This window comes from Lolium perenne, chromosome 1 (assembly GCF_019359855.2).
Source record: "Lolium perenne isolate Kyuss_39 chromosome 1, Kyuss_2.0, whole genome shotgun sequence".
In the NCBI taxonomy this organism is placed as follows: Eukaryota; Viridiplantae; Streptophyta; class Magnoliopsida; order Poales; family Poaceae; genus Lolium; species Lolium perenne.
In genome coordinates, this window is record NC_067244.2 from 100,643,763 (window position 1) to 100,662,031 (window position 18,269).

Consider the following 18,269-nt stretch of genomic DNA (forward strand, 5'->3'; position numbering starts at 1 on the left):
TCATTGTCCATGAGATGGCCCCCATAGCCTTCTCCATTTTTGATGATCATGAGTACCCACATACCACACATGCACCTTCATGCCATTTGCACTATCGCCATGCTTTTCATACTACCTTGCTTGACACTAATGGTGATGTGCACAAGCCTTGGAACATCATGATGGATGATGTGTTCCTTTACCATGCACACACGCTTTTTGTTCTATTCATTGTGTGTATAGGTACCCGAATGACAACTTCCACCGCTACGGAACATGAGCTCACGAAACGCGCAATTGAGAGCTACCCCAACAAGGACCTAACCCTTGAGAATCACACCAAAGGGTATGTTCCCACAAGCCTTCGCCCTCATGTGTTTCCGACTTGCCTTGTCGAGTTTCCGGTTTGGTCCAACTCCTCGTCGCCCCTTTTGCCTCTTATGCAACTTATCTTGAAACATCTTGTTGGCACAATGATTGTTGTATGCCTTGATGTTTTCATCATACACTCCGAGAATCTCAAGGACCATGTCATACATGTGAAAGACACCTTATGCATCTTGTGCCACATGTCACACAAAAAGTTGCTCTTCTTTGGATTTCTCATTTCATCTTTGGCATTTGCAATGGATTCTTTCACACTTGAGGACACCCATACTCGGCTCAAGCCAACCATACTCTCCCAAGTTCGAAGTCTCCATCGCTTTGCCATTGCACATAACAATTTTGCCCCAAATTTTGCCGCCAACACTTGCCTTTTGTTTGTTCCACTTGTTTGGGACAATGCTACACCACACATTTTTGACACCATACAACTCTTACATGCACAAATTTTTGCCTTTCCACATGTTGGATACACCCACACTCTTTTGGTTCCCATTTTTGCCAAATGCCTCTTGGAGCTTTCCCTTCGCAAGTGGTTTTTCTCCAAGTTCTTCTTCGACCGCGACTACCCAACTCTACTTGGGACAACCGTCATGGACGACCTCTTCGATGAGGAGAAACAAGAGTCGAGGACGACTCTTCCCCAAGGGGGGGGAGATGATGCGGGGTGGCTTTCGGACACCTCCGCCTCAAGACCGTCAAGTGCAACCCCGCCTATCGTCGACGCTACACCATGGCCAAAGAGTCCCCCAAGTGGACCTTCAACCCTAAACCACGCTACACGCGACAAGGTGAACTCCTTCCTCTCGATACTCGACCTCGTCAATACCTTGAATGGAATGCTACCTCATATCGGTGTGCTACATATCATTAGGTACAAGAATCATCGAGGAACCGGAGAGGAGGAACACCCATGGCGCAAGGAAGCGAGGGAAGGGAAGAGGAGCCATTCATCATGGTGCAAGGAAGAAGGAAGAAGGAAGAAGAAGAAAAGAAGAAGGAAGAGGGAGGAGGAGGCCCAGCCGGCCCAGAGTCCGGTCCGACCGGGCCCCAGACCGACCCGCCCGGTTGGCGACCGGTCGACCGGCTCCACAACCGGACCGCCCGGTCCCAGGCCCGGTCTGACCGGCCTCAGACCGGATCCGACGGGAACTACCCACCAAACTGCCTAAGTTACCCACTTATGTACCTTTTCGCCATGTGTTGTCTTGTAGGCCTATATATAGACCCAAGACACCCCCCTTACCTCTTTAGACTTGTTTAGAACTCAAACCTAACTTTGAGCTTAGTCTCCCTTGGGTATCATCCCTCTGTAATCAAGGCACCTTGGTTGTTGATTTGGAACTTGTTGAGTGAGATTCTAGTACAAGATACTCTCTCTCCCTCACCAAGCTCTTCTTCTCCAATCCCAATCTCTCCCCGGGGAATTCTACCGCGTGTCTCTTCCTCGGAGATTCTATTGGCGTGGTCCATCGAGCCACGGAGGTAAGCATCGGGTGTATCGGGTTGTGTGTGTGCGTGAGTCTCGGAGTTCCTCGTGTTCATCGCCGTGTTCTTCGTGTTCCTCGCGTTTTCCCATCTTCCCCCTTGGTTTCGAAGTCAATCCGCGAGATCGGGCCACACACGGGGTCTTAGACCTCATCAGATTAGGGTTATGGTTAGGGTTTAGGGTGTTTAGGGTTTAAGGTTTAGGGATTAGGGATTAGGGTTTTAGGGTTTAAGGTTTAGGGATCATCGATCGAGTGCGCACACACATTATTAGAGGCACCCGCGCCTTTGCGCATAAAGTGCATGCGTATATATGTTCAGATATATATTAAAATATATGCATGAATGCATGGTAGGCCAGGCATGCACACTAATTATATATATATTGTGAGGCAACTTAATCAAATGTACGTGTTTTCATTCGTGAACTTTTCAAAATTCAAGTTAATTAAGTTATCGGCGCTAATTATTTGGTCGCCTGCTTGATGTGCAATTAAGTGTCATTGGCCTATATATAGGGTTTAATTGGGGTTTAGGGTTTATGGTTTTAGCTAGGGTTTAGGGTTAGGGTGTTTATATATTGTGAGGCAACTTAATCAAATGTACGTGTTTTGATTCGAGAACTTGTCAAAATTCAAGTTAATTAATTTATCAGCGCTAATTAGTTGGTCGCCTGCTTGATGCGTAATCAAGTGTCGTTGGCCTATATATATAGGGTTTAATTAGGGTTTAGGGTTAGCTAGGGTTTAGGGTTAGGGTGTTTAGGGTCTAGGGTTTACGGTTTAGTGTTTAGGGTGTTTAGGGTTTAGGGATTAGGGTTTAAGGTTTAGGGATAATCGATCGAGTGCACACACACATTATTAGAGGCACCCACACGCCTCTTTGCGCATAAAGTGCATGCGTATATATGTGTGTTTTTTGGCCACCAACGATATATGGATGATCGAGAGAGAGAGAGATTGAAATCCCCAAGAATATGTTCAAATATATATTAAAATATATGCATGAATGCATGGTAGGCCATGCATGCACACTAATTATATCTATATTATGAGGCAACTTAATAAAATGTGTTTTCATTCGAGAGAACTTGTCAAAATTCAAGTTAATTAACGTATCATCGATAATTATATAACTAATTAATTAATCTCAGGGAGATGTTATTCAACATGATCGATATAGGCCATGTATATATTAATCTGTGTAACTCTACGGTTTGCTAGCTGCTATATGTAGAGCATGTTTGTATTAGATCGGGTTATAGCTAGTATAGTTTAGGGTTATGCATGTGTTTTAATTAAGTAGTGTTTGATTAGCTAGGGTTAGTTACATATATATGGCTTAGGGTTAATGCATGGCACATTTAATTTAATTAGAGCACCGCGAGGCACCCCTGGCCTGCTTGATGCACAATTAAGTGTTGTTGGCCTATATATAGGGTTTAATTAGGGTTTAGGGTTTAGGGTTATCTAGGGTTTAGGGTTAGGGTTAGGGTTTAGGGTTAGGGTTAGTGTTTAGGGTTTAGGGTTATGGTTATTAGGGTTTAGGGTTTATTAGGGTTTAATTTTAACTTGTTGTGAATTCAAATACAACTTTTTTATTTGTGTGCTACAATTAATCAAAACTAGATCAATCGAGTGCGCACACACATGAATTATTAGAGGCACCCGCGCCTTTGCGCATAAAGTGCATGCATATGTGTGTTGTTCTGGCCACCAACGATAGATCGAGAGAGAGAGAGAGAGAGATTGAAATCCCCAAGATATCGGGAAGCCATATATCGAGAGGCCATATATCGGGAAGCAAGTTTTTCCGAGAACTCTTCGAAATATATATATATATATTCTAGTTTACCTATGCTAAATGTACACTAGTGCACATATTTATAGATGACCCCCTTGATGCACAATTGTTGGTCATTTAGTTTGAATCCCATGAATGTTCATACATGATCAGCCATATGCAAGTTTTTTTGAGAATTTCCAAAATTAAATACAACTTTATCGATGCTAACCGAAACTACTATTGCACACATTAGAGGACCCCGACCCTTGCGCAAGTGTGTTTGACACCATCTATAGATTGAATCACATGAATGTTTATAAACATGTGGTATATGCCATATTATATCGTGAAGCAAGTTTTTTGAGAACTTGTCAAATTCAAGTTTATCGGTGATAATGGAATCTAGCTAGTGCACATTAATTAGAGGGCACCCTCTTTTCACAAGTGTTGGCCATATATAAAGTTTGAATCCCAAAAATGTTCATATATGCATGATATAGGCAAACAATCGCGAAACAAGTCTCTTGAATATATTGTCAAAATTCAAGCTTATCAGTGCTAATGGAAACTAGTGCATACTAGAGGACCCCGTTGCGCAAGTATTGGCCATCTATATATAGTTTGAATCCCAATAATGTTCATACATGATAGGGAATATGTGTAAAGCAATTTTTCCCGAGAACTTGTCAAGATTCAAATTTATCGGTGCTAATGGAAACTAGTGCACATTAGAGGACCCCCTCGCACAAGTGTTGGCCATCTATATATAATATGAATCCCAATAATGTTCATACATGATGTGGCATATGTGTGAAGCAATTTTTTTTGAGAACTTGTCAAGATTCAAATTTATCAGTGCTAATGGAAACTAGTGCACATTAGAGGACCCGCTTGCACACGTGTTGGCCATCTATGTATAGTTTGAATCCCAATAATGTTCATACATGATAATCCATATGTGAATCAATTTTTTCTTCCAAGAACTTGTCAAGATTCAAATTTATCGGTGCTAATGGAAACTAGTGCACACTAGATGAGCCCCTTGCGCAAGTGCTGGCCATTACATATAGTGTAAATCTCAAGAATGTTCATACATGATAGGCCATATGGGCAAAGGAATTTTTTTCCCGTGAACTTGTCAAAATTCAAGTTTATCGGTGCCAATGGAAACTAGTCCAAAAAATTACATAGAGGTCCAAAAGAACTAGACAATAACTAATAGGGACCTGCAACTTTACAAAAAGGACCCCAAAACATGTAGAAGAAAAGCAATCGAGTCCTTCTTGACCGCACATCAGATCTCTGCTCCGCATCATTTCCAGCAACTCCGTCGCCGGGGACGCACCACTTGGGACGTTGTGACGCCCCGGAACCGGTACCATGAGGATCCCAGCGAACCCGCCGAAATCCGCACGATATCGATCCAGAGACGCCCTCCGACACGACGTGCGCGACGAATCACACACGTGATGCCAGAGGAATTACCACTAGTAGTAACATTACAACAGATTTACAATAGAGCCCACAAGATACATATATTACAACAACGACTCCAACGAGTCAAGATACAAATATACAACACAAAGATCCAAATCATACAGAAGATCGAATACGTCCGAGTGCGGACAAGATACAAATTGGACTAAGAGTCCTGAAGATAACCAGTGGCGTCCATAACCCTGCCCAGGCCAAGCCGGAAGGGTAACCTTGCTAGCGTCGTCTTCATCGAACATATCTTCATACCTGCCCGGTTATATCCCGTAGAAGCAGCAATAAGTACGGGTTCGTACTTAACAAGACTTCAAGACGTATAAGCATTCGTCAACCAGTCGTCCTTTGTACTTGAGGCACGCAGGGTGATGTAGCCCCGGTCACCGACGTCGCTACACCAAGACCAACTAGTCCCCCAAGTGGACCGATGACACGAGCCCGAGTCAAAGCACTACATGATGAGGTGAACTCGCTCCTCACCACCCTTGATCTTGGTACCCCTTTGGATGGATTGCTACCTCATGCCGACGTGTTATGTGTCATTAGGTACAAGGAGCATCAAGGTCACCAAGAGGAGGATACGCCATGGTCAAAGGGAGGGGAGGAGCAGCTGGACAAGAAGATGGACACGAAGATGGACATGAAGCTGGACAAGAAGTCGCCCGAAGAGCGCAAGGAAGAGAAGATGGACGGCCGGTCCAGAACCCGGTCAGACCGGCCTCCTGACCGGATCACCCGGTCCACAGCCCGGTCTGACCGGCCTCCTGACCGGGCCGCCCGGTCAGAAACCGGGATTTGCGCTCGTGACATCCGGGCGCCATCCAGGGGACTTGGAGCCTCGTCCGGTCGCCGCCCGGTCACAGGCCCGGTCTGACCGGCCCCCTGACCGGCCTGCACAACTTAAGTCACTTATTTCGGCCCGAACCGTTTCACTTGTACCTTTTCGGCCCATGACGCCTTGTAAGACTATAAATACCCCCAGGACGCCCCTTTAGCTCTTTAGACTTGTTTTGAACTCAAACCTACCTTTGAGCTTAGTCTCCCTTGGGTATCATCCCTCTGTAATCAAGGCACCTTAGTTGTTGACTTAGAACTTGTTGAGTGAGATTCTAGTACAAGCTACTCTCTCTCCCTCACCAACTTCTTCCTCTCCAACTCCAATCTCTCCCCGGGGAATTCTACCGCGTGTCTCTTCCTCGGAGATTCTATTGGCGTGGTCCATCGAGCCACGGAGGTAAGCATCGGGTGTATCGGGTTGTGTGTGTGCGTGAGTCTCGGAGTTCCTCGTGTTCGTCGCGTTCTTCGTGTTCCTCGCATTTTCCCATCTTCCCCCTTGGTTTCGAAGTCAATCCGCGAGATCGGGCCACACACGGGGTCTTAGACCTCATCATATGGTATCAGCAGCTCTTGGTTACCTCGGATTTGACCTCCCACCCACCCGATTTCGTTCCTAGAAAATTTTCCAAAAAATCCCCAAAAATAGCCCTAAATTGCCTTTTGACCGATCTGTGATTTGGTTGCGTTTTGAGTGGTTTTGGTCCGTGGATCTGGTGTTGTTGTGCTTGATCTACTATTTCCCCAACTTTTAGCCTCCAATTCCATCGTTTCCCTTCAATTTGGTCGATTTGGCTTGGTTTTCGTGAAGAACAAGAGAGAGAAATCGTGCGATCCGGTTGAGCACCGGTCAACCGGGCTACAGACCGGCCGTTCCGGTCCAGAATCCGGTCGACCGGCCATACAACCGGCCGGGCCGGTCCAGCAGCCGGTCCAACCGGGCCCCAGACCGGGCACAGCTACGCCACCTCCGTCGACCTCGTCTTCCGGCGATCTCCACCACCACCACCACCACCACCATCGCAGGTATAACTTGCAGGTTTCCTTTTGTAACCCCTCTTCCTTTTGCGATCTATCCCATCGAGCATTGCTTGTCTAGTGTTGCGAGACATTGCACGTGGCCCCGCATTGTGAGGTGTGTGTGTCGCGTTGAGTAAGGCACCCAAGCAAACACTCGTGTGGCAAGATAGCAAAAGCGAGGCTAACGCTAACATAGTGCGTCCAAAAGCCCCAAAAACACAAAAAGAGTGCGAGTAGCACCATACACCCATACATCCATACGCCATACATACAAAGTGTCCAAGTGCCACCAAAGATACAAACGAGTGCAAGTGCCGCCATATACAAAAGAGAAAAAGCTTTTAAGCAAAGAGAGATAGGAGAAGAGAGGCCGCGTGTGAATCTTGTTGTCTCTTCCTTTGCAACCAAAGCTTTGGCTCTCCGTGTGTTAGTGTGACACCGAGCACTTATACATACACTTTTCCGCTCACTTTTGGTTGCACTAACCCCGCTTATCTCGTGTGTGTGTTCCACAACTTTTTCCGTGTTTATAGTGATCTTCACATTGACATTTGGATTTTTGGTCCTTACCCACTTTTAACAACATACTCAATCTTGGATTTGTCTTTTGGCTTTCCACAACACTCGCCTAACACCATATTTGCTAGCTTTTGCGTGTGGTTTTGCGTGTGTTCCCGATACACTTGATCTTGCTTTCGGTTTGGTGGATTGCCTCAATACTATCTTACCTTGGTAAGAGTGCGAGGTAGTCTCCTTCCACTAACATACACAACATAGTTTTTGTCTTTCCATCATGGATAGGAACGGAGATACCAATAGGGATGAAGAGATCCTCCGCAACACCGAGAGGTTGGCTACTCAACACAACCTATGGACGCAACGACAAGAGTTCAAGGAGCAACTCTCACTCTTTGAGACCCGCATCGATGAGCAATACGAAGAGGTGGCTCACAACTTCTCCACCGTGAACCAAGATTTGGCTCTTCTTCGTGAAGCTACGGACAACTTGAATGGCCAAATGGCGGCCAATGATGCCAACATGGAGCGACGCATGGATAGCCTCGAGCGCGCCATCACCAACTTGGGTCGTCATCGTCGACACCGCTCTACTGCCTCTTCATCAAGCTCATCACAAGACTATTACTCTCATGGTGGCCTTTCGTCCCCAAGCTCTTCCTCAAGGCGTGAAGACCATCATCGACCTCATCGCCCACATGCTCGTCATGAAGACTCCCGCTCCAACTCTAGGCGTGGAGAAATACATCGCCATGCTCGTCCACATGAGCGTCCTCCACAAGACCAAGTCCTTCACCAAGATCGTCACCAAGCGGATCGCCATGCCCACCATGGGCGTGATGGCCATCCCCAAGACCAAGATCCTCAAGATCCACCTCGGCGAGATCTTCGTCGCCACCCTCGCCATGACCAACGTGGACGAGGAGAACTACACCATGATCAAGATGAGAGACCCAACCTTGAGCATCGTCCTCAACCGCGACAAGATCTTCAACAACATCCTCACCGTGAACCAAGTGAAGCAAGTGTTCAACTCCAACGCCAACCCAATGCTATGGTTGGCCGTAGAAGACCTCCTATTCCACCTCTAGCCGCAAGAGATGAAGGCGCCCCTCCTCGTAGAAGAAACTTGGAGGATGAAGAGAACATGTATGGCAAGCTCAAGTTCAACATGCCAAAGTTCAAAGGTGAAGACGACGCCGAAGCTTACCTCTCATGGGCACTCAAGGTGGACAAGATCTTCCGCATCCACAACTACTCGATTGCCAAGAAAGTGGCTATGGCATCACTCGAGTTTGAAGACTACGCCAACACTTGGTGGGAGCAAGTCCTCACTCTTCGAGAAGAAAAGGGTGAACCTCCTATTGACACTTGGGAAGATATGAAGAAGGAGATGCATGCTCGCTTTGTCCCCGCACACTACATGACCGACCTCTTCAACAAGCTCCAAAAGTTGAAGCAAGGCACCAAGACCGTTGAGGAGTTCTACAAGGAGATGGAGCTCACTATGATGCGAGCCAACATCCAAGAGTCCGAGGAACAAACAATTGCTCGTTTCTTCAATGGCCTTACTTATCCTATCAAGAGGATTGTTGAGTTCCAACCCTACTCCAACATGGTTGAATTAGTCCACCAAGCATCGAAGGCCGAGCGCCAAGTGATTGAGGACATCAAGTACTCCAAGGCCAAGTCCTATTTCTCCTCCAAGCTCGCTACATCGACTCCTCCTACTACATCAACTCCTTATGCTACAAGTGCCAAGGCCGACGCATCCTCTACACCTTCCAAGAAGCCGACTATCCAAAGTCGCATGAAGCAAACGGTCTCCTCCACCGCCTCCTCTAAGGCATCCACGGGACCCTCTAGTGTCACTTGCTTCAAGTGTGGCACCCAAGGTCACAAATCGTTTGAGTGCAAGAACACCAAGGTCATGATCACTATGGAGAATGGTGACATCGAGACTCTTGATGAAGATGAATATGAAGCCCTTGTGCAAGCCGCCGTGGAAAGTGAAGAAGCTTATGAGCAAGGAAGTGGAGAAGATCCTCTCTTATGTGAGCATGACCCAAGTCCCTCACTTGTGGTCACAAGGGTGCTAACCACACAACCTCATGCTATGGAAGAGCAACGGTGTAACATCTTCCAAACCCGTGCCGGAATTGGTGGCAAGTCGATCAAGGTCATCATAGATGGTGGAAGTTGCCATAACCTTGCGAGCACCGAGTTGTGTGAGAAGCTCCACCTCACTCTACGCAAGCATCCTCATCCTTACCATATCCAATGGTTGAGTGACAAGGGCAACGTCAAGATACAACATAACGTCACCGTCAACTTCAAGATCGACCCTTATGAGGACACCATCGAGTGTGACGTGGTACCCATGACGGTGTGCCACATGTTGCTTGGCCGCCCTTGGCAATATGACAAGAAGGCTATACATGATGGACTCTCCAACACATACACCTTCAAGGTCAACGACAAGAAGTTCGAGTTGCGCCCGATGACTCCTAGCCAAATCATCGCGGATAATGCGAAGGCTTTAGCGAGGGCACAACTTCGCACCCACCATAGTGATATAAGGGGAGAGGGAGCGACCCACCACAAAGATAGTGAGCGCCACAAGCCATATATGAGTGAGTCCAAGAGTGTCCTTCTAGCCACCAAGAGTGAGTGGAGAGAGCTCCAAGAGAACCCATCCACCATATTGCACTATGTGCTCATATGCAAGGGACCCTCGTCGGCGGCTAACGACTTAACCAACATTCCTCCGTCTTTGTTGTCTCTTTTGCAGGAATTTCAAGACGTCTTCCCCGACGAGCTCCCTCATGGACTACCACCACTCCGAGGCATAGAACATCGCATCGACCTCATACCCGGCGCTCCGCTTCCAAACCGTGCCGCCTACCGCACCAACCCCGAAGAGACCAAGGAGATCAACCGCCAAATTCAAGATCTCCTCGCCAAAGGGTACATCCGAGAAAGCCTTAGCCCTTGTGCGGTTCCCGTGATTCTTGTGCCTAAACCGGATGAGACGCAACGGATGTGTATGGATTGTCGCCCCATCAATGCCATTACCGTCCGTTACCGCCATCCCATTCCGCGTTTAGATGACATGCTTGATGAACTTAGTGGTGCCACGATTTTCTCTAAAGTCGATTTGCGTAGTGGTTACCATCAAATCCGCATGGCTATTGGTGATGAATGGAAAACGGCATTCAAGACAAAACTCGGTCTCTATGAATGGCTCGTTATGCCTTTCGGTCTTTCCAATGCTCCTTCTACTTTCATGCGCCTCATGAATCACATCTTGCGTCCTCTCATTGGCAAGAGCGTGGTTGTCTACTTCGATGATATTCTTATTTATAGCAAAAACCTCGAGGATCATGTGCAACATGTGAGAGAAGTCTTGTGCATCTTGCGTCATGAAAAGCTTTATGCTAACCTCCCAAAATGCACATTTGCTCAAAACAAATTGGTTTTTCTTGGTTTCGTGGTTTCCGCTAATGGGATTGAAGTTGATTCTTCCAAGGTGGAGGCCATCCACAATTGGCCTACCCCTACAAATGTTGGTCAAGTCCGAAGCTTCCATGGACTTGCCGGGTTTTACCGCCACTTTGTGAAAGACTTTAGCACCATTGCTTGCCCTTTGAATGAGCTTACCAAGAAGAATGTTCCGTTTGTTTGGGGCAAGGCCCAACAAAATGCTTTTGATGAGTTGAAGAAACGCCTTACCGAAGCTCCACTTCTTGTTCTTCCAAATTTTGCCAAAACTTTTGAGATTGAGTGTGATGCAAGTGGGCTTGGTATTGGTGGTGTTCTTATGCAAGAGGGCAAACCCGTGGCATACTATAGTGAGAAATTAGATGGCGCACGCCTCAACTATCCTATATATGACAAGGAGCTCTACGCTTTGGTTCGTGTTCTTGAAGTTTGGCAACACTATCTTTGGCCAAAAGAGTTTATCATTCATTCCGACCATGAGTCCTTGAAATATTTGAAAAGCCAACACAACTTGAACAAACGACATGCAAAATGGGTCGAGTTCATTGAGTCCTTCCCATATGTGATCAAATACAAGAAGGGCAAGGACAATGTTGTGGCGGATGCTCTTTCCCGCAAAAACACCCTTTTGCTAACTCGTTTGGATTTTCATGTTTTGGGCCTTGAAGAGATCAAAGAACTCTATCCTTCCGATTCTTTCTTTGCTCCCATTTTTGAGAAGTGCTCCGTTGAGCGAGGAGTGGATGATTTCTATTTGCATGATGGCTATTTGTTTAAAGCTAACAAGATTTGCATTCCCGAGTCTTCGCTTCGAAAATTGCTTTTGCAAGAGTCTCATGGAGGAGGTCTTATGGGCCACTTTGGCCGTGACAAGACATATGCCATGCTCTCAACCCACTACTATTGGCCAAAGATGAAGCGAGATGTGGAGCGCCTTTGCCGTCGGTGCACAACATGTTTACAAGCTAAGTCTACCTCCAACCCTTATGGTCTTTACATGCCATTGCCTATTCCTTATGCACCATGGACCGATATTAGCATGGATTTCGTTCTAGGCTTGCCTCGCACTAAGCATGGTCATGATTCCATATTTGTTGTAGTGGATAGATTCTCTAAGATGGCTCATTTCACACCTTGCCATAAGAGCGACGATGCTTCACACATTGCTTCATTGTTTTTCAGGGAAATCGTTCGCCTACATGGAGTACCACAAAGCATTGTGTCGGATCGAGACGTCAAGTTCATGAGTTATCTTTGGAAGTCACTCATGGCGAAGTTTGGAGTCAAGCTCTTGTTCTTATCATCATCGCACCCGCAAACGGATGGCCAAACAGAAGTGGTCAATCGAAGCCTCTCCACCCTCCTACGCATCCTCGTGAAGAAAAACTTGAAGTCATGGGAGGAGTGCCTTCCTCACGCCGAGTTCGCCTACAACCGCGCCAATCACAAGACTACGTCAAGGAGCCCCTTCATGGTCGTCTATGGCTTCGAACCTTACACGGCACTCGACATACTTCCGCTTCCCCTCCACAAGAGCATCAACATGGACTTCGACAAGCGCACCGCCGCCGTCAAGAAACTACATGAAGAGACAAGGGCAACCATACAAGCACATGTTCTTCGTCAAGCCAACCGCATCAACGCCAAGAAGAAGGCAAGGGTATTCGAAGAAGGAGACCTCGTTTGGATCCACTCTCCTAAGGAACGGTTCCCTCATGAGCGCAACTCCAAGCTCAAGCCAAGAGGAGATGGCCCCTTCAAGGTCCTCAAACGCATCAACGACAACGCTTACGTCATCGACATACCAACATCCAAGTACTTGGTGAGCAACACGTTCAACGTCTCGGACTTGTCACCCTATCATGGAGATGAGGAGGTGCAAGAGTCGAGGACGACTCTTTCCCAAGGGGGGGAGATGATGTAGCCCCGGTCACCGACGTCGCTACACTAAGACCAACTAGTCCCCCAAGTGGACCGATGACACGAGCCCGAGTCAAAGCACTACATGATGAGGTGAACTCGCTCCTCACCACCCTTGATCTTGGTACCCCTTTGGATGGATTGCTACCTCATGCCGACGTGTTATGTGTCATTAGGTACAAGGAGCATCAAGGTCACCAAGAGGAGGATACACCATGGTCAAAGGGAGGGGAGGAGCAGCTGGACAAGAAGATGGACACGAAGATGGACATGAAGCTGGACAAGAAGTCGCCCGAAGAGCGCAAGGAAGAGAAGATGGACGGCCGGTCCAGAACCCGGTCAGACCGGCCTCCTGACCGGATCACCCGGTCCACAGCCCGGTCTGACCGGCCTCCTGACCGGGCCGCCCGGTCAGAAACCGGGATTTGCGCTCGTGACATCCGGCGCCATCCGAGGGACTTGGAGCCTCGTCCGTCGCCGCCGGTCACAGTTCCCGTCTGAATCGGCCAGCCCGGTCACAGCCCGGCTCGACTGCCCCCCGACCGCCTGCACAACTTAAGTCACTTATTTCGGCCCGAACCGTTTCACTTGTACCTTTTCGGCCCATGACGCCTTGTAAGACTATAAATACCCCCAGGACGCCCCTTTAGCTCTTTAGACTTGTTTTGAACTCAAACCTACCTTTGAGCTTAGTCTCCCTTGGGTATCATCCCTCTGTAATCAAGGCACCTTAGTTGTTGACTTTGAACTTGTTGAGTGAGATTCTAGTACAAGCTACTCTCTCTCCCTCACCAAGTTCTTCCTCTCCAACTCCAATCTCTCCCCGGGGAATTCTACCGCGTGTCTCTTCCTCGGAGATTCTATTGGCGTGGTCCATCGAGCCACGGAGGTAAGCATCGGGTGTATCGGGTTGTGTGTGTGCGTGAGTCTCGGAGTTCCTCGTGTTCTTCGCGTTCTTCGTGTTCCTCGCGTTTTCCCATCTTCCCCCTTGGTTTCGAAGTCAATCCGCGAGATCGGGCCACACACGGGGTCTTAGACCTCATCACAGGGGACTTAGAGGACGCAAGAGAAACGTCATAGGCAATATGGTGGGGTTAAGCGGCAGCGCGCAAGCACTAAAAACCTATAGAGACACTCTACAACATTCGTCTAATCAGAGAAGATGAGAGAGCGCATAAACTAACAGTTCTATACTCTGCAAACATAACACAGCCGATGTTTTCCCCCTTCGCAAAGAAGTACTGGCGAAGGCACTCACACGGTTGTCAAGTTTTACCCATTTATTATTGAAGTTGTGCTAACTTACTAGGCAAGTTATTATGAATGAAACAGCAGGTGTAAGTTGTCTATGGTCGAGTCATACAGCTCCAAGTCGTCCATAACCGCGGACGCGGCTTATCGATAAGATTGTAACCCTGCAGGGGTGCCCAAATGTACCCACACGCACGATCAACCCACTTACGACAGGTGGATATCACGACACGCACTCTCCTTCACTACAACAATGTCCAGGAAGCCACCTAACTAAGTTAACCCGTTTCAGAGCCCGATCGAAACTCCGACGCGGACTTAGCTGTTTGCGTCTACGGCTTTCGGATGGAAACAAAGGTTCATAGGTGAATCCATCTTCAGCAATACGTACCGCATCATACGAGCGTGCAAGAGACAACGGGGTTACAAGGCAACATGGCTTCCCCAAGAGTAACATCATATCATCTGACCACAAAGAAACAAGCTTGCACGCCCGGGAGAAACAAAACAAACATTCAAACTAGTTGTGGCCACTGGACAAGGCTGTAGATTCCAGCAGTGGTCGAGGGGAGACCCGATAAGCATACCCACGTGTGGTTAGAGCGCTCAGTCTCGGAATAGATAACAAGAACTCGGGGTCCTAAGATATTTAGGAAACACAAGTGAGCCGTCATAAAACGATCAGCTGACCCACCGATGCCTCCGCTAAACAAATGTCAACAACTAAAGTAACCATGATTCTTCCCAACATACAACCCGATAAGATAGCAGTATCGGTAACGAGATAAAATAGCACTAGCATGCACTACGACTCGCAAGGCAGACTCGATAACCAAACAATAGCCGTGGGAGGTGATGGTGGCAATATGGGCTGCTTGAGGTAACAAGTGGAAAGGACACGTGACAAGAACGCAACTTAAGGATAGCATGAGGGAGAAGGCAAAATAAAATAGGTGAGCGACTCCTGCAGGGTCAGGAGTATAGGGGAAATGCTTGCCTGTTAAAGCTTGCCGAGGGACATCCGGAGAACTTGTCGTATCTCACCACACCACTTCGTGATCCTATCCGGGAAGAAGCAAATGCTGGAACACACAACGTATGCAAGTCTTACTACTACGGATAAAGAAGAATCAGCATGAGCAAGATGATATGCATGACATGGCAAAGATGATGCGGTGCAACTATCCGATTTAAGCGGAATCGGAATTCCGACACACAAATTAGGTTGGGGTTGCATTTTCTATCATCAAATTTAAGGGTGGATTAGCACGGTACAACATGGCAAGGGTGCGCTACTTCAATATTAAACGAAGCGGGGAAAACCTAGTCGGTGTTCCGAAATACTCCGCATATATGTTAGGTGAACATACACGACTATCAACGCGCGACATGATGCGAGATGCAAACAGGGGAATGAATGTCATATTCATGTTCTTCACATTTTTCTGAGCAACTTTGGTATATAAAATGTTGTGTTTTGATTTACGGTTTAAAAGATATGAATTATGCAAGATTTGCAAAAAGGGATAGAATAAACAGAGGCATGGGCTGGTACGGGCCGGACCTGAGCGGCGGATGGTGGCCTGCCGCACGCTGGGCGACGAAGGAGCTGGTGCGCAAGCGGGCTGAGGCCCAGTCCGGATCTGGTTCACACAACAAAAAGGTTGGATTAATTCGCTGTACTTGCGAATTGATCCCAGGATCTGATTGCTAAGTAACCAAGGAGATTACCACTAGGCTGCTGATTGCTTTGTGATTAGAGAACGTCACGCTGCAAGAAAACACACCCAGAGGCAGAGCTCGGGCAGAAAGCGATGGCGAGAGATCAAACCGGAGATCGATCCGGCGACTCAGGGCTAACCGAGGCGGGGGAGTTGGCGTCGGGGGTGCGGCTCCACGCGGGGAAGGTGATGGGGGCGGGGCGGAGTCCAGGGGATCATCGGAGGGACGCCGCCTGATGAGGTCTAAGACCCCGTGTGTGGCCCGATCTTGCGGTTGACCCAAAATCCAAAGGGGAAAAGGTGGGAGAGCGCGAAGAACACGATGAACACGAAGAACACGAGGACTCACGCACGCACACCTACCCGATACAACCGATTACTTACCCCCGTGGCTCGATGGACCACGCCGATAGAATCTCCTACGGAAGAGACCGCGGTAGAATTCCGAGGAGAGAGACCGGTGTTGGAGAAGGAGATCGGAGAGGGAGAGAGAGTGCTCGCACTAGAATCTCACTCACAGATCTAGATCAACAACAAGGGTTGCCTTGATTACAGAGGGATGAAACCCTAGGGAGACAAAGCTCAAGTTCATGTTTAAGCTATCATCTTGTCTAAAGAGGTAAGGGGGGTGTCTGGGGTCTATATATAGGCCTACAAGACAACACATGGCGAAAAGGTACATAGGTGGGTAACTTAGGCAGTTTGGTGGGTAGTTCCCGTCGGATCCGGTCTGGGGCCGGTCAGACCGGGCCTAGGACCGGGCGGTCCGGTTGTGGAGCCGGTCGACCGGTCGCCAACCGGGCAGGTCGGTCTGGGGCCCGGTCGGACCGGACTCTGGGCCGGCTGGGCCTCCTCCTCCCTCTTCCTTCTTCTCTTCTTTCCTTCTTCTTCTTCCTTCTTCCTTGCACCATGATGAATGGCTCCTCTTCCCTTCCCTCGCTTCCTTGCACCATGGGTGTTCCTCCTCTCCGGTTCCTCGATGATTCTTGTACCTAATGATATGTAGCACACCGATATGAGGTAGCATTCCATTCAAGGTATTGACGAGGTCGAGTATCGAGAGGAAGGAGTTCACCTTGTCGCGTGTAGCGTGGTTTAGGGTTGAAGGTCCACTTGGGGGACTCTTTGGCCATGGTGTAGCGTCGACGATAGGCGGGGTTGCACTTGATGGTCTTGGTGTAGCGACGTCGGTGACCGGGGCTACATCATCTCCCCCCCCTTGGGGAAGAGTCGTCCTCGACTCTTGTTCCTCCTCATCGAAGAGGTAGTCCATGACGGTTGTCCCATGTAGATTTGGGTAGTCGCGGTCGAAGAAGAACTTGGAGAAAAACCACTTGCGAAGGGAAAGCTCCAAGAGGCATTTGGCAAAAATGGGAACCAAAAGAGTGTGGGTGTATCCAACATGTGGAAGGGCAAAAATTTGTGCATGTAAGAGTTGTATGGTGTCAAAAATGTGCGGTGTAGTATTGTCCCAAACAAGTGGAACAAACAAAAGGCAAGTGTCGGCGGCAAAATTTGGGGCAAAATTGTTATGTGTAATGGCAAAGCGATGGAGACTTCGAACTTGGGAGAGTATGGTTGGCTTGAGCCGAGTATGAGTGTCCTCAAGTGTGAAAGAATCCAATGCAATTGCCAAAGATGAAATGTGAAATCCAAAGAAGAGCAACTTTTTGTGTGACATGTGGCACAAGATGCATAAGGTGTCTCTCACATGTATGACATGGTCCTTGAGATTCGCGAAGTGTATGATGAAAGCATCAAGACATACAACAATCATTGTGCCAACAAGAGGTGTCAAGATATGTTGCAAAAGAGGCAAAAGGGGCGACGAGGGGTTGGACCAAACCGGAAACTCGACAAGGCAAGTCGGAAACACATGAGGGCGAAGGCTTGTGGGAACATACCCTTTGGTGTGATTCCCGCGGGTTAGGTCCTTGTTGGGGTAGCTCTCAATTGCGCGTTTCGTGAGCTCATGCTCCGTAGCGGTGGAGGTTAATGGTCGGGTACCTACACATGGAATGAGCAAAACAAAGAGCGTATGTGCATGGTAGAGGAACACATCATCCATCATGATGTTCCAAGACTTGTGCACATCACCATTAGTGTCAAGCAAGATAGTGTGAAATGCATGGCGATAGTGCAAATGGCATGAAGGTGCATGTGTGGTATGTGGCAACTCATGATCATCAAAAATGGAGAAGGCTATGGGGGCCATCTCATGGACAATGAAATAAGCATGTTTGCATACCAAGCATAAGAAAGGGGAATTGTTCACTATCTTGGATGCAACGATCATGGAGTAGTGCAAACATTTTGGGCAAAGCATGCGGAAGCTAATCTCATCATTGTCATTGCAAGCAATACATGTGAAAGAGCAAG

General features: G+C 48.0%; 1 long non-coding RNA gene across 1 annotated transcript; it reads right to left on the minus strand.

Moving 5' to 3' along the window:
- Window positions 1-5,145: 5,145 nt before the first annotated feature.
- Window positions 5,146-15,806, minus strand: LOC139838702 (uncharacterized). Its single transcript, XR_011756544.1, has 3 exons — window positions 15,734-15,806; window positions 15,167-15,251; window positions 5,146-5,379 (listed from the first exon to the last, which is right to left on the minus strand). It is a non-coding gene; the product is annotated as an uncharacterized lncRNA (long non-coding RNA).
- Window positions 15,807-18,269: the final 2,463 nt, after the last annotated feature.